The sequence below is a fragment of the Leguminivora glycinivorella genome, chromosome 8 (assembly GCF_023078275.1).
Source record: "Leguminivora glycinivorella isolate SPB_JAAS2020 chromosome 8, LegGlyc_1.1, whole genome shotgun sequence".
Taxonomy (NCBI): domain Eukaryota; kingdom Metazoa; phylum Arthropoda; class Insecta; order Lepidoptera; family Tortricidae; genus Leguminivora; species Leguminivora glycinivorella.
Genome location: NC_062978.1, coordinates 25478905 through 25493116, shown reverse-complemented (window position 1 = coordinate 25493116; position 14212 = coordinate 25478905). Strand labels below are relative to the sequence as shown.

The following is a 14212-nucleotide window of genomic DNA, read 5'->3' as shown; positions in this document are numbered from 1 at the left end:
TCAGAATATTTAAAGAGAACTATAAAATTAATAGAACACGGATAACGGCGTTATTTAAATGAGAAAATGACTGACCAGCAAAAGTCAATCCATTTCGGCAGATATGCAAATATTAACCTGACCAGAAATTAAAACAAGCGGAGGTATTTTAATATAGGTACATAACATTATAATAATTAGATGGCTCCAGTCCACGTAAATCATCTTATACTACATTAATGTATAATCAGCTATAAAGTTTTTATTAATAGTGTTAATAGAGTGGGCGATCAAATTTTCAAACAGGATCTTCGAGCATAACTGCCACGCGTGATAACTTTAACATTTCATGATATAAAACGTCTCGTAAATCAAAGTACAATACGGGACTTGTGACTTGAAAAGAGAGGTTTTTCGGTTGAACTTTAAAATGGTGAAACCGTCTCGAGTGGTATTAATGATGTTTAAAGTGTAAAGTGTATAGTTTATTATGCAGTGAACTGTCATCTAAGTATGCAACTTAGAAGTTATGTGGTCATCCATTCTTTACTCAACATCTCAACACCTATCATGGCTAATAGTATTAGTAAAAGGTCCGCTAACGATTTACGAAAAAAAAAAACCGAACAATATCATGCCATCCTCTACACTCTATACGAGCACACTTTTGATACTCTCGAATTCATGATACCTACATTTCAATGTTTGATAGTGATATCAGCCTAGAAGGGAAGAAAAAAATGGCATTTGCAATTGTTCAAGCACCAGATGCTCGAAGCTCGAGAAGTTCGAAAAGACAATTAGATAAGTAGAAGTTAAAAAGTACCTGCTTAATACCTAAATAAGAGAGTACAAGAGGATATATCTGAAGCCAAATCCCAACAGCGTTCTTAAGGTCACATTTGCCTCATAAATATTTGAACCTTAAAGACCAGGCAATTATACAGCGAACCTTTTCTCAGAAAATAGTGAATGTGGGAAAACAGCGAAATACTGTTCTCGCAGAATGATTTGTGGGGAGCGTTGCGTGCTACTTTAGCCTATTATCATATCGCATGATTGGTTTAATGCTTCTGAAGCCTGCATTAATTATGGCCCAAACACGTGGATTTGATGGGAATCGTGTGATTCATGTCGATCGCCAAGGCCCCATCTTTGGATTCCCGGTTTTAGCTTATTACCATTTCGCCTTCTACAATTTTTCGAGGCTGTTGGAATTTCAAGGTTTATTTAAATAATGGCTTGGTAACCTTTTTTCCACTTTCATTTAGTTCATCGATTGCCCGAATGATGTTCAAAAACTTATGTTGTGTTACGTTACAATTACAATACTTACACTCCTTTTTTGGGTCGTCGTGTAAAAATTTATCCTGAATTGTTGCACGCAAGGACGTGAACCAGTCAGGATCGCCGTGTCTATAGCAATACTAGTACCTTTTGGACTGTCACGATGAGCTCTAGCCAGGGTGCCCAGTGCTTGGTAAGCTGTTTTAAAAGGAGCCTAGGTGTGGAGCCGTGGGCGAACGGGTCGCCCACTGCACGCCCGCGCTCCGACGCGAATTCCGAGCCCACCGTACTTTAACTTATTCATCTGCTCACCTTTACCACAAGGATATAAAGCACTTTATAGCTTACAATACTCGCCGGCCCACACCTGCCCGAGACGGCCGAGACACATGGCAAGCCAGTGTGGGTTCGAAGCCGCTAATGAAACTTGAATTGTTTTAAGTAGGCTAAGCCTTACTTGGTAAATTGTGTTTGGGTTTTAATTTGGAAAGAGGATTTAACAATTAAGTTTATCGCAAAACTTTTAGTCGGTTGTGTCACTTACTGCGTAACTGGAGGTCCTAAGTTTGAATCAGGTATTTATGTGTGATTGTCGCGAATATTTTCCTTAAAGTATATGCATTTTATCTCTACACACATATCTATGTAAGTCTGCACTTTACTACTTATGTATACAGTTATGTTTATCGTCACCCGGTAGGTATCATCATCATCATATCAGCCCTTTATCGCCCACTGCTGAGCACAGGCCTCTCTTCTAGTACGCCACTTGTCCCGGTCCTGAGCTAAGTAGTCTCATCCAGTTGTGACCCACAATTTTCCGGATGTCGTCCACCCATCGAGCCAACGGATGTCAAGCGCTTCTTACATCTCCAAGAGGCCACCATTCCGTTAGACATTTTAGTCCATCTGCCATCACTCTACGAAACATGTCCCGCCCCACTCCATTTTAGTTTGGTAATGACGAAACCCACGTCTTGCACCTTGGTGCGACGATGGATCTCGGCATTCCTCACTCGATCTTTAATCTTGATACCGAGCATGGCACGCTCCATGGCTCTTTGTGCGACTCGGATCTTATACACAGCCTTCTTCGTTAGCGTCCATGTTTCGGTATCTTCTTAGATCATGGTGGGCAGGACACATTGGTGAATCTTCAGGCCTTGTGGAATGTTAACAGGTTTCAGGACGTCCGCCAACTTGTTGAATGCCGCCCAACCTAGCTGGGTTCTCCTAGAGATCTCCTTCACCTGGTGTGTTTTGTCAAAAGATAGAATATGTCCAAGATATACGTAATGCTTGACAAACTCTAGTCCTCGTTCCCCAACGTAATAATAGGTATAGTTAGTTACATATGTATATCTACTTTTAGCATATCATGTTTTATTGTCATGTGGCAGGATTTTCATTGACATGTCAGGAAATTTGGTCCTTTTTCAAGATTACAGGAGACTTGGATTTTTTTTAAGAAACCTTAACTAATCAGTCTAATAATCACTAACAGCTTGGTAATTGGTAATACTTGGCCAGAGTATGGAAGATCATGTTGCCGCTACAGCATATGGTGGATAGTTACGGGCTAATAAATTATCGTCCATGATATGGAATCCTTAAGATCGTACTATTAGACAAAATGATCCGTTTTTCCATATGCCAATCCAAATTCCATTAAAAATAAACTAGTTTTACTCACCTACATTATATGTGGGTTTGAATGGATTTTGATGTTGTCTTATCTGCAAACAAGAAATATTACATTAGTTATTTATTTTATTCATCCTACATTTTACAGAGCAGTACCAAATACAACCCAAATCGAGTCAACTACCACGAGTTCAATACGTAAATAAGTATGAAGAAGAAAACCATCGAATTTTGGTATTTTAAATTAGAGTTTTCATTTCTCAACTTATTAATGATAAATAATATGTGTCTGTTTGTTTGTCCGTCTTTCACGGCAAAACGGAGCGACGAATTGACGTGATTTTTTAAGTGGAGATAGTTGAAAGGATGGAGAGTGACATAGGTTACTTTTTGTCTCTTTCTTACGCGAGCGAAGCCGCGGGCAAAAGCTAGTTGATATATTTTTGGCTGAGAGCTCCGTCATTGTCATTGATCTACTAATCACACGGACATCACACCTAACAAAATATTTTAAACCATAATTGAAAGATTTTAAATTATTGGGTGGGTTTTTACTTACTGCACTATTATGTCATTTACATAATTATAGGTACTTAAGGTACATATACGAGGCTTTCAATTCAACATAGCGTCTGCCTCCTTAGTTAGTTCAAATGTAATATAGATGTACATATTAGATATGTAGATGCTTGAAATAATTAAAACACAAATAAAGTAGTGGTTTTAGGAAAAAACATATAGGTATGAGATAATTCCGTGAAAATTTGTTCCAAATCAAAATTAGTAAGAAAAAACGCACCAAAAGTATCTGCGAATTCTGCGATACTGTTTCCCTCAAATACTTATCAAAATTTAACTTTTATTTTTGCAGTAGGTAGGTATTTTGTATTAAGCATTGTTATATACGCTTTTACCACGTGGTGCAAGGGCATATTTTTTTATAAGTATACTATGTTCAAATACTGAAATCAACATTCGATTTTATAGAAAACAGGTTACCTGCTACAATATCTATACTAAGTGACTCTTCCATTCCTCTCGAATGTATTTATAACTTATAATCCTAAACTGGAAGCGATATTGCTTATCGAAGTGTCTGCGCGCGTATCTCGCCCAGATTACACTGTACAAATACATGCGCGTGAAGGTCACAATACGGACAACAAAAACGTTCATTTCAAATAAAAATATTCATCAATGAATAAACAATTCCACGTTCATAACCTTAATCAATGAGTTGCATGCGCAAACGATGCCGGGCTCATTGATCGATCGACTAGCGCGCAGCGCCCGCGCACATGGAAAGAAAACCGGATGGCGCGCGCACACCAGCGCGCCCTATGTGTGTGTAAAGGATTTCCTACGGCCCGCGCCCCGCGGCCCGCGCCCTCGTGCCATAGACCTGTTGCGCGGCTACCGGAGTTACGCCGCATAGTTACCAGACTTGATACTCAGCTCCGCTCCCCCTCTCTCAGGGTTACCATTTATCACAAATTCGTCCCATATATCTGCTCTTTAGTGGCGCTTATACTTAGTTTTTTAGCATGAGAAAGAAGTTATCTTGAAATACACTTTTGAAAATCAAGTTTCAAGAAATATGTTACAATTTTAATATACGATTGACATACAATTGATTTCGTAAGTGCCAACTAACTTTAAAAAGTGTTTTCAATTATACACGTCAAGGTTGTTTACCTTTTTCTAATACCTACTTAATGTATGGAAAGGAAATTGATTCGTCTACAGTGTTCTTAATTAATATACGGATACAGTTAGTTTTCTAATTAAGTTTTTTTGCTGAAGATTTATTGTTGTGTTTGTATTTAGACTTGTAACTTAACGACTTGACTAAAGCGGGCCTTGGAATGTTGTTTCTTTATTAATTTTGTTGTTATACATAGTTAAAGGTATGTAGTTGTTTTAGCAGCCGATAATCTATCTTCTAAATTAAGTAAGTGTTTTTCATTTTATAAAACACATACTAGTGTTGGGTACAATCGCCATCAGTATCACACATCGAAGGTGTTCAGTAATATCTGGACAAACCTCTAATACCCACGTATCTATATCTAGATGACTTTAAGCCCATGTGTAGATATTTTTGAGCACAATAGCTATTTAGATATATCAGATATCGGATGTTCCCGACGGATTGAGTCGTTATATATCATCGACTTACTTTCATAACATGGTAATTAATTTTACACTTTTTTCCGAACGGTCGCCGAGCTGTCAAGTTGACTCTGTGACCAGCTGATTTCAAATATTGAAATTTAATTATATTTTTAGCTTTAAAGAGGACTTCTACTCATTGTTAGTTAATTTAAGTAGTAAAGTATTATCAGTGATACAGTTTTGGTGAAATTGACAACGTTACACCGAGTATTTATTGGACTTTGAGGCAGGACTACCCAACTGTCAACGAGTGATCGCAGCCGTTGGAATCTGCGTTTGAAACGGGGAGAGTATTCCGTTTTATTTATCATTTATTTCTACACTCAAACAAAGCTCATTGCTGCGGCCGTGAGCAACGTCAAACAAACAACATTGGCACCGTGCAGTTTCCCTTTGCTTGACGAACTAGTGGAAGCACAAGACGAGACAAGACACATTCGCCACAGACACTGCCGACTACTGACACACTGCACACTATTCATTCCTACAGCTCTCATCTCTGTCGTCATCTTGGCAAATCTTTCAATCTCTGTTGAGATAAGTACCTACTCATCCTTTTTTATTACATCTTTCAGAAAGCCAGACGAGTGACAATGGACACCAATATTGCGACCGAAACTCGCAAGGCAACGGCACGACAACTAGAGATGCAGCTAAAAACAACAGCACAGGACCTACAAGAGTCGAGGGCCTTGTCGAAGCAGTTGTTGGAGGAAAGGGAGGAAAGCGAAGTGGAGCTCCAGAAAGTAATCAACAAAAACTCAGAATTGAAAAGGGAGCTGGCGGACAATGATGTGCAGCTGACTGATGCCCGCGGAGAAGTGGACCGTTTGCAAGGCACAATAGACACCTTCAACCAGTGCGCTTCGACACATGAAGTGGCCTTGGCCCGCATCACACAGTTAGAAGAAGAACTGGGTGCGGCTAATGAGGAACTTAATTTGTTTAGGAAAGAGCGGGAGCACTATGATGCTTCGCAGTTACAGAATGTGTACCAAGAGTTGGTAAGCGGTGAAACACAATTGAGTAGGGACTCCAAACACATAGTATTCTTTAATAGTAGTAATAAGTTAAAAAAGTACATTAAGATTAATAGGTATATTAGGAGAACCCAAAAGCTGATCAAAGGCCAGGCATGTATTAAAAAATATAGTAAATTAAAACATACATTAACAGTTATGAAAAATAGGGTTCAAGACTGTCATTCAGAGCTGGAAGTCAAGGAATCAAATTTTCTGAAATTAAATGCCGACATTAACAGGCTGAATGATGAGCTTTTGGCAGTATCCACCATGTATGAGACTACTAAAAAACAAGTTGAGGAGCCTGTATGTGCGGCTTTTAATAAATTGCTGCTAGAAAATAGAGATTTGGAGGAGCGGTGTAAGGCATTATTAAATGGAAAACATTGTAATTGTGGCCAAATGCCACCAGCAAAGATTATTCAAGCCGATGTGGCCCACGACACAACTAGGCATGCGGCAGTAGTTAAACAGCCCCCTAGAGCAGTCAGTAAGACTGTTGTTTTTTCAGATCAGATTGGGTTAGGAATGGGCCCATTATTAAGCTACCAGTTAGAGCAACAAGTGACAAATTACTGTTATCAAAACATTACTTTGTCTCATTTATGTGACCTTATTTCAAAGGGATGTTATGATAGCAGTACTACATTAGTAATTTTATTAGGAAATAGTCTTAATGTAGATAAGCTTAGCATAGATAAATTGATGTCCACACTAAATGTTATTGAAAAATCTGGTGTGGGGAAAATTATATTATGTGCACTACCTTATGCAGAAAATGTATCATATGACTATAATTGTAAGATAGCTTACTATAATTCTTTAATGTACCATGCCATAGCTGTTAATAAAAAGTACCATTTCTTTGACTTAAATAAATTCATTGAGCGCTTCATGCTAGCTCCACGGAAGGTATTTTTGCCAAAGAAATTATTTGTATATTTAGTGGAGTTATTGGCCTTCAATATTGAGCCAAATAGATGTAATAGTGTTATATATAAGTCTCAGTCAGCTGACAAAGCCAAGGACCCCATGCCTCATTTAAACTAGATTGTAAGACAGCGGAAAAACACCTGAATATGAACGTTGTTCACCAGAATATTCAGGGTTTTTCCAGCAAAGAATTAGAAGTAGGATTATTTTTAGATAGTAATAATGTTGAAGTTATGTGTATTACTGAACATTGGTTGAAACAAGAACAGTTGATATTTGATTATGTTAATTTTAAATTAGCTAGTTTTTTTGCCAGAAAATCTGCTGCTCATGGTGGCTCCCTTATTATTGTTAAAAATTGTATGAAGTGTAAAGAGCGCAAAGATGTTGTAAAATATTCCATAGAAAGAACTATAGAAATTTCATGTGTTGAATTAGACAGATATATTATTGTATGTGTTTATAGACCACCATCAGCTGACTTCAGCATATTTGAATCTACAATGGAAAATGTTCTGAATTTAGTATGCAAGGGCCAAAAACATGTTATTGTATGTGGAGATTTTAATGTTAACTTGCTCGAGTCATCTAGTAATACTGTTAAAATGTTCTGTTTGTTTAAATCATTTAATTTATTTAATTTATTTCTTGAACCTACCCGGGTAGGTGTGACTAGTGCAACATGCCTAGATAATATTTTTGTAACTGTGAATGTATAGATAAGAAATTATTTAACTGTTTTCATTCCGATCACAGCGGCCAAAGGGCAGCTTTCTTAAACGTTATTCATGATACTCCACAAACAATAACATATAGACCCATTACTGGATCTCGCTTGGAATCATTCAAAAATGAAATTCTACATAGTTTGTCTATAATACCATTTTCGCATTATGACTGTAATCATTTGTATCAAGATGTTTTCAATGTAATTCTTAATCAATTTAATAACAATTTCAAAGTGAAATCTATTAGTGGGTCAAAAGTTAAAACAAAGTTTAGTGAATGGGCTACTGTAGGTATTCACAAAAGTAGAAAAAGACTTTATGAACTTTATGGTGAGAGAGAGCTGAACAAGAATTCAGAATTCCTGGACTATGTAAGAAACTACTCAAGAATCTTCAAGAAAGTGTGTTTAACTGCCAAGAAAAACTTTATTAGTTCTAAATTGAAAGTGTCGGACAACAAAGTGAAAACAACTTGGAGTATTATAAATAAAGAAGCTGGTAAATGTAAATCACGCGATTGTCAAGTCAACATTGTATCAGATAATCAACAAATAGTGTCGATCAGCGATGTTGCCTCGGCATTCGAAGATTATTTCTCAAATATAGCCGTTAACACCACAAAATGTTTACATTCTTCTGCGGCTCAAGCCCATTCATTACTTTGTGCTAATGTTAAGAAATGTAATAATTCATTTGAATTTAGTCAAGTAGACTCTGTAAATATTGTTAAAACATTCAAGTCACTCAATTTAAAGAAAACGGAAGACTTATGGGGAACATCAGTTAAAGTAATTAGTCATGTCATAGATATAATAGCACCTTACTTGGCCGTAATATATAATATTTCAATTTCACAAGGCACCTTTCCAGATCTTATGAAATGTAGCAAAGTCATACCGCTTTTTAAATCGGGTGATTCGAGTGATATAACCAATTTCCGTCCCATATCAATACTTCCTGTACTAAGTAAAGTCTTTGAGAAGCTAATGTTAAATGATCTACTGGGACACTTCAACAGACATAGATTACTTACAAGCAAACAGTTCGGTTTCACAAGGGGCCGTTCCACGACCGATGCTGCTTCGGTACTCATTAAACATATATATAATTTTTGGGAAAATTCTTGTGATGCAATTGGCATATTTTGTGATCTTTCAAAAGCCTTTGATTGTGTGGATCATGGAACGCTCATTTTGAAATTAGAACACTATGGTTTGTCTATAAATGCCCTAAACTTTATGTCTTCTTACCTTAGCAATAGAACACAAACAGTAGTTGTTAACAAAACTCGCTCTAGCGGGACTGTAGTCCAATTAGGAGTGCCACAAGGCTCAATTTTAGGTCCATTCCTGTTTTTGGTTTATATAAATGATTTGCCATGTATAGTGAAAAACTTTTGTGAAATAGTACTTTTTGCTGATGATACATCACTGCTTTTTAATGTTGACCGAAAATCTACGGATTACAATGTAATTAATAGCACGTTAGCTGATGTACTGCAGTGGTTTACTGTCAACAATTTACTTCTTAATTCTAAGAAAACCAAATGTATTCGATTTTCTCTGCCGAATGTTAAACCAATCGATACAAAAATACTTTTGAATGATGAATGCTTAGAGATGGTAGATACAACACTGTTTCTTGGTTTAACATTGGACAAAAATCTACAATGGAGTCCTCATATAAAGAAACTAGCAAGCAAATTAAGTTCAGCCGCATACGCCGTTAGGAGAATCAGGCAACTGACTAATGTTGAGACAGCTCGCCTAGTGTATCATAGTTATTTTCACAGTGTAATGTCATACGGTATTCTGGTTTGGGGCAAAGCAGCTGACATACAGACTATCTTTGTATTACAAAAGAGAGCCATTCGTTCTATTTACAACTTAGGAACACGTGAATCAGTAAGAGAACTCTTCAAAGAAATTAATATCTTAACTGTAGCTTCCCAATACATTTATGATAGTATAATTTATGTTGTTAAGAATTTAGACTGTTTCACTAAGAATTCTGATATCCATAATTATAACACTAGAAACAAAAATAAGCTTGCCATAAAGAAGTTTCGTGTCCGTAAAGTACAGAAGTCATTTGTTGGGCAATGCATTCATTTTTATAATAAGTTACCTGACACTGCTTTGAGATTACCCCTCCCAGCTCTTAAGAACTACTTAAAAAAATCATTGATGTTAAAGGCTTATTACAGAGTCGAGGACTATTTGACAGACAAACATGCATGGCCCGAACCAGAAACTACAAAAAACGAATAGCAATTAAAATAATTGTATTATGTATAGAGGACACAGTTCAGATAAGAAAGCACATCAAATATTTTATATTTTATGTTGTGTAGGTAAATTACATATTTAATGATATTGAGATTCATATTATCTTTTTCTTCTATGACAATTTGATATGTTTTCTCTGAAGAAGAACGACGTATTATTAAGCAATTATATAATTTATTGAAATTGATTTCCATAGAGTACCTAGTCTGTTCATATTCCTTGATGAATACTTTTGCATGTTAAATTGTATGTTGTTATTTAATGCATGTTAATTATAAGATGTAATGTTTTGAAAAGAAGTTGCCCGCCGAGTTTCTTGCCGGTCCCATAGTGGATACCCCCCTCCCAACTGAGGGGGGACTGAAATCTTCTCGAGGCTGAGGCGTAGGGTTAGAGCCGGCGTAGCTTTATTTGACGTTCATATGCGCATTGTAATATGCCTACTTGAAAAAATAAATATTTCATTTCATTTCATTTCATTTCATTTCATTTCATTTCATTTCATTTCATTTCATTTCATTTCATTTCATTTCATTTCATTTCATTTCATTACACTATGTTACATTCGCACTTCCAGCTGTCCCCTCCAGACGAAACGTCCAGTCCAGACACATATACAAACTTGCATATTCATGGTAGTATATGAGAGTAGCCGGATTCACAACGGCCGGGTCGAATCGTTCGGAACCATGACATCATCTGCTATGCTAATTCCTCTGCTATCATTTAGAGTTATAAATCTTCGAGAATCGCTCATTACGACCGTTTTATTTTAAATTCTTGAAGAATTTTTATGCGGCCGGTTGGAAAGGTGATAATTTTGTGTAATATTACTATTTTGGCCGAATGATGTATGGTGATTTCAGAATATATTTGATTCCAAAATTGAAATATTTAAAGACATGAGCCAGTATAACTCATATATGATTTACGGACTCCGTACTAAGGGATCATCCATAAATTACGTCACACTAAAAATCGTGATTTTTGACCCCTCCCCCCTCCTTGTCACAGCTGGTCACATTTGTTAGACTCCCCCCTCCCTAGTGTTACGTCACATATTTTGCAAATTTACACGTAGAAATTATTGAATGAAAACAGCGGGTAGAAATCAATCTTATTTCCATTTATGTACTTAAATTATTCTTCACTCCACCAACGGGTAAAGGCTCTCTTGATACTTGATGAAGTCGAGAATAGGTGAGCTTTGTCTGTTCCGGTTTTAAAGCCTCATTAGAATCGATAGCTAGAGATCAAATTTAAGTATTTACTATTTTAATGTAGCCACTAGCCACCTGACAGTAATCCCGTACTTTTTTTTTAACAGCGCCCTCCTGACAATAGTCATATAGGCTTTATAGAGATACCTATATTCAGGATATATATACTAATTTACTTCTGATGTAAATTAAATTTTGGTTGATAGAGTCAAACCAAATGATTAGTTGGCAGCAATTATGATAGCACAGACTGTAAAAGAGAATATAAATTCCCGTTTACATCTGATAACGATATTCGATTTTGATTTTAACCATAAATGGGAACTTTTTGACTAAATTACTAGTTATCACTGAAGAAACTACTATATTTTGTTGCATGCTTAAATCAAAAAACATGTTACACAGCACTTAAAGTTGTAACAGAACAAGCGTCTATGACGAGGAAATGGACTCGTTATTACATATAAAACTTACGGCGAATCAACTTTTCCTTGACCAACTTTTTGGTGCATATTTCCTTCGGGATTTCATTGAATATTTTAACAAATAATATCTTTGATGGTTAATCACATGTTTAGTTACGTCATCACTGATAAAATTCACTATTATTAAATGTAAAACAGGTTGGAAAAACGTATTTATCAACAAACTACATTCACATGGACGGAATACTGACACTGACAGTTGTCAGCTGCGTAACGTTCCGATATTATGTCTGGATTTCATTTACAAGTCAAAGAAATAATAATGACTAATATTGGTTATTATGCTTCCTGAGTATATCATTCAATGTAACATTTAGTAACAGATAAAATATTTCATTGCGAAATTACTTACAAAATAAATAAGAATGTTCCACAAAATAATATTTACGTAAAAATATTTGCGAATCGCTCCACTATTGGACTACATAGGTATCAATATCAATAGCTCTGTCTCTCTCTAAAACACGTGTACTCGGCACGTGTTGATAAGCAAACATCCGTGTGTTAATCGTGAACTCTAATGCATAGGGCATAAGACTTAGTAAACAAAGCACACGATTGAGTAGCCATCTTGTCGGAAGTCCGATGTCAGAAGTCGGAAGTCGAATGTCAGAAGTCGGAAGTCGGATGTCAGAAGTCGGAAGTCGAATGTCAGAAGTCGGAAGTCGGATGTCGGAAGTCGGAAGTCGGAGATAGAATCTATAAAAGGGTCGGAGCGAGCCGACGCGCGTCATTCTTAAAATATCTATAAGACTAACAGTGTCTCTGGCTTTCGTGTGTTATACTGGTGAGTGAAGTTGTTCTGCTATTATTTCTCTGTTTGTTTTTACTTGGAAATTATTCTAAGTGATTGTAAACTTTGAAATTATGTCTCTGTTTGATTGTGCGGGGACAATATCGTCGTACAGTTGAACTTAGACCTGTGGTGGAATTGCTTTACTGTCAGTTGTGGGGTTAATTTAGTGTTCTATTTATAGTGTAGTGTTATATTTAAATTGTTGTGTATAGTGAAGTTTTCTGTGCTTTGTTTCATGAGTGCCGTCAAGCAATACAAAGACTGGGTCGATGTATGGCTGGTGCTTGGAGATAAGTCTGTGTTTGGTTTTGTAGGGAGTAATTCTTGCAAAACTAAGCTTAGATTATAGCGCGCAAAGAAAACTTCACTCGTTTGTTTAGTTGGTCAGTAAAATTGAATTTAGTAATTTTCTATGGGGTTATTTTGTGAAAGTTATAAGCCAGATCATTGTTTGTGACAGACTGTTGTCCGGCTAGGCGCTTCTTCCCTTACGGTGTCAAATAAGAGGCGTTTAGGGGTCTTTTTGTTCCAAGTGGAGGGCTTGGACGCTTTTCTATACTTACAAAAGCGTATTTTCTCACCGGTTTCAAAGAGTCCAACTGTTAGATGGAAGTGAGGACTTTCACGATTGACGAAAGACATTAGGAGTAATCCTTGCTCACTGAAGTCGGCAGTATTTGAGGCTGGGGTCCTATATATATTTATATTTATTTACTCGGTGCTCTAGTCCATGCTGGCGTTGGTCGCTGGGGATTTCGGTTGTGATCGATCCACATCTAAGTAAAGTTGATCGCAGCTGGGTTTCCCATGTGGCTGGTACGGGTGTGTCCTAGAATACTGGATATATACACGGATAGGGCGATCTACTCTCTGCTACCCTAGCCCGCGGGCAAGAGCAGAGAGGGGGATCAGAACTCAAGCCTATAGGTTGCCTATCTCAGCTTCGCTGGCTGAACTGTACAGCTTATGGTAGGGATACACTTGTGCATATTTTGAACACAAGATCTATGGTAAGTGACGGTCTGTGTTTCAGATATGTTAGAGTAGGGAAAACGATAGGAATAGGGTAAAGTCACACACTATTTCTATGAAAGTAGAGTTTTTTTTTATGATTTTTCTTGGAATATAATTGGTCAACGTGTATTGTGGAGAAATAATTTAACTACTACTATTTATATGGTTTAAATGGACTTTAAATGTGGTGTTTATTATCTTAATATATGTGGTAAAACTGGTAATTTATAAAACCTCTTATTACTTAATTTATTTGAGTGAAATTAATAATTGTGGTAGCAATTTCTGATTCTTCGTGTAGCATCGAGCCAGTGAGTGTTGCTAACTAGTTTTTCAAGGTAAATTCTATCAAGTTGGTTAGGGAAACAAACTATACTTTGGAATAAAAAGCATAAGTTTGTTATAGGGCCCAGTGGCATGCGAGTGCCGTCCACTGATGACAAGTCAAAAGCTTCAAGGAGTTACTAGACTTACTTACTTCGTTCTCAGTGGTAGCAACTACTCGGAGCCTTGATGATACATTAGAAGGATCGAGAAGTTATGGTCTATTAGCAGTATTGGGGAAAAGGGGGATTTAGCTAGGGAAAAGAAACAAAACAAAAAGGGGGTTAGTTCGTAGATAGATAGCCCTTCAGGCTTAC

General features: G+C 36.8%; 1 protein-coding gene across 1 annotated transcript in view; it reads right to left on the bottom strand.

Moving 5' to 3' along the window:
• Positions 1-14212, bottom strand: part of LOC125228818 (protein sprouty homolog 4) — a 103034-nt gene that overhangs the window by 31164 nt on the left and 57658 nt on the right. The window contains exon 2 of the mRNA XM_048133505.1: positions 2960-3002. The gene's annotated coding sequence lies outside the window, so the exon portion shown is untranslated. The remainder of the gene's footprint in view (positions 1-2959; positions 3003-14212) is intronic.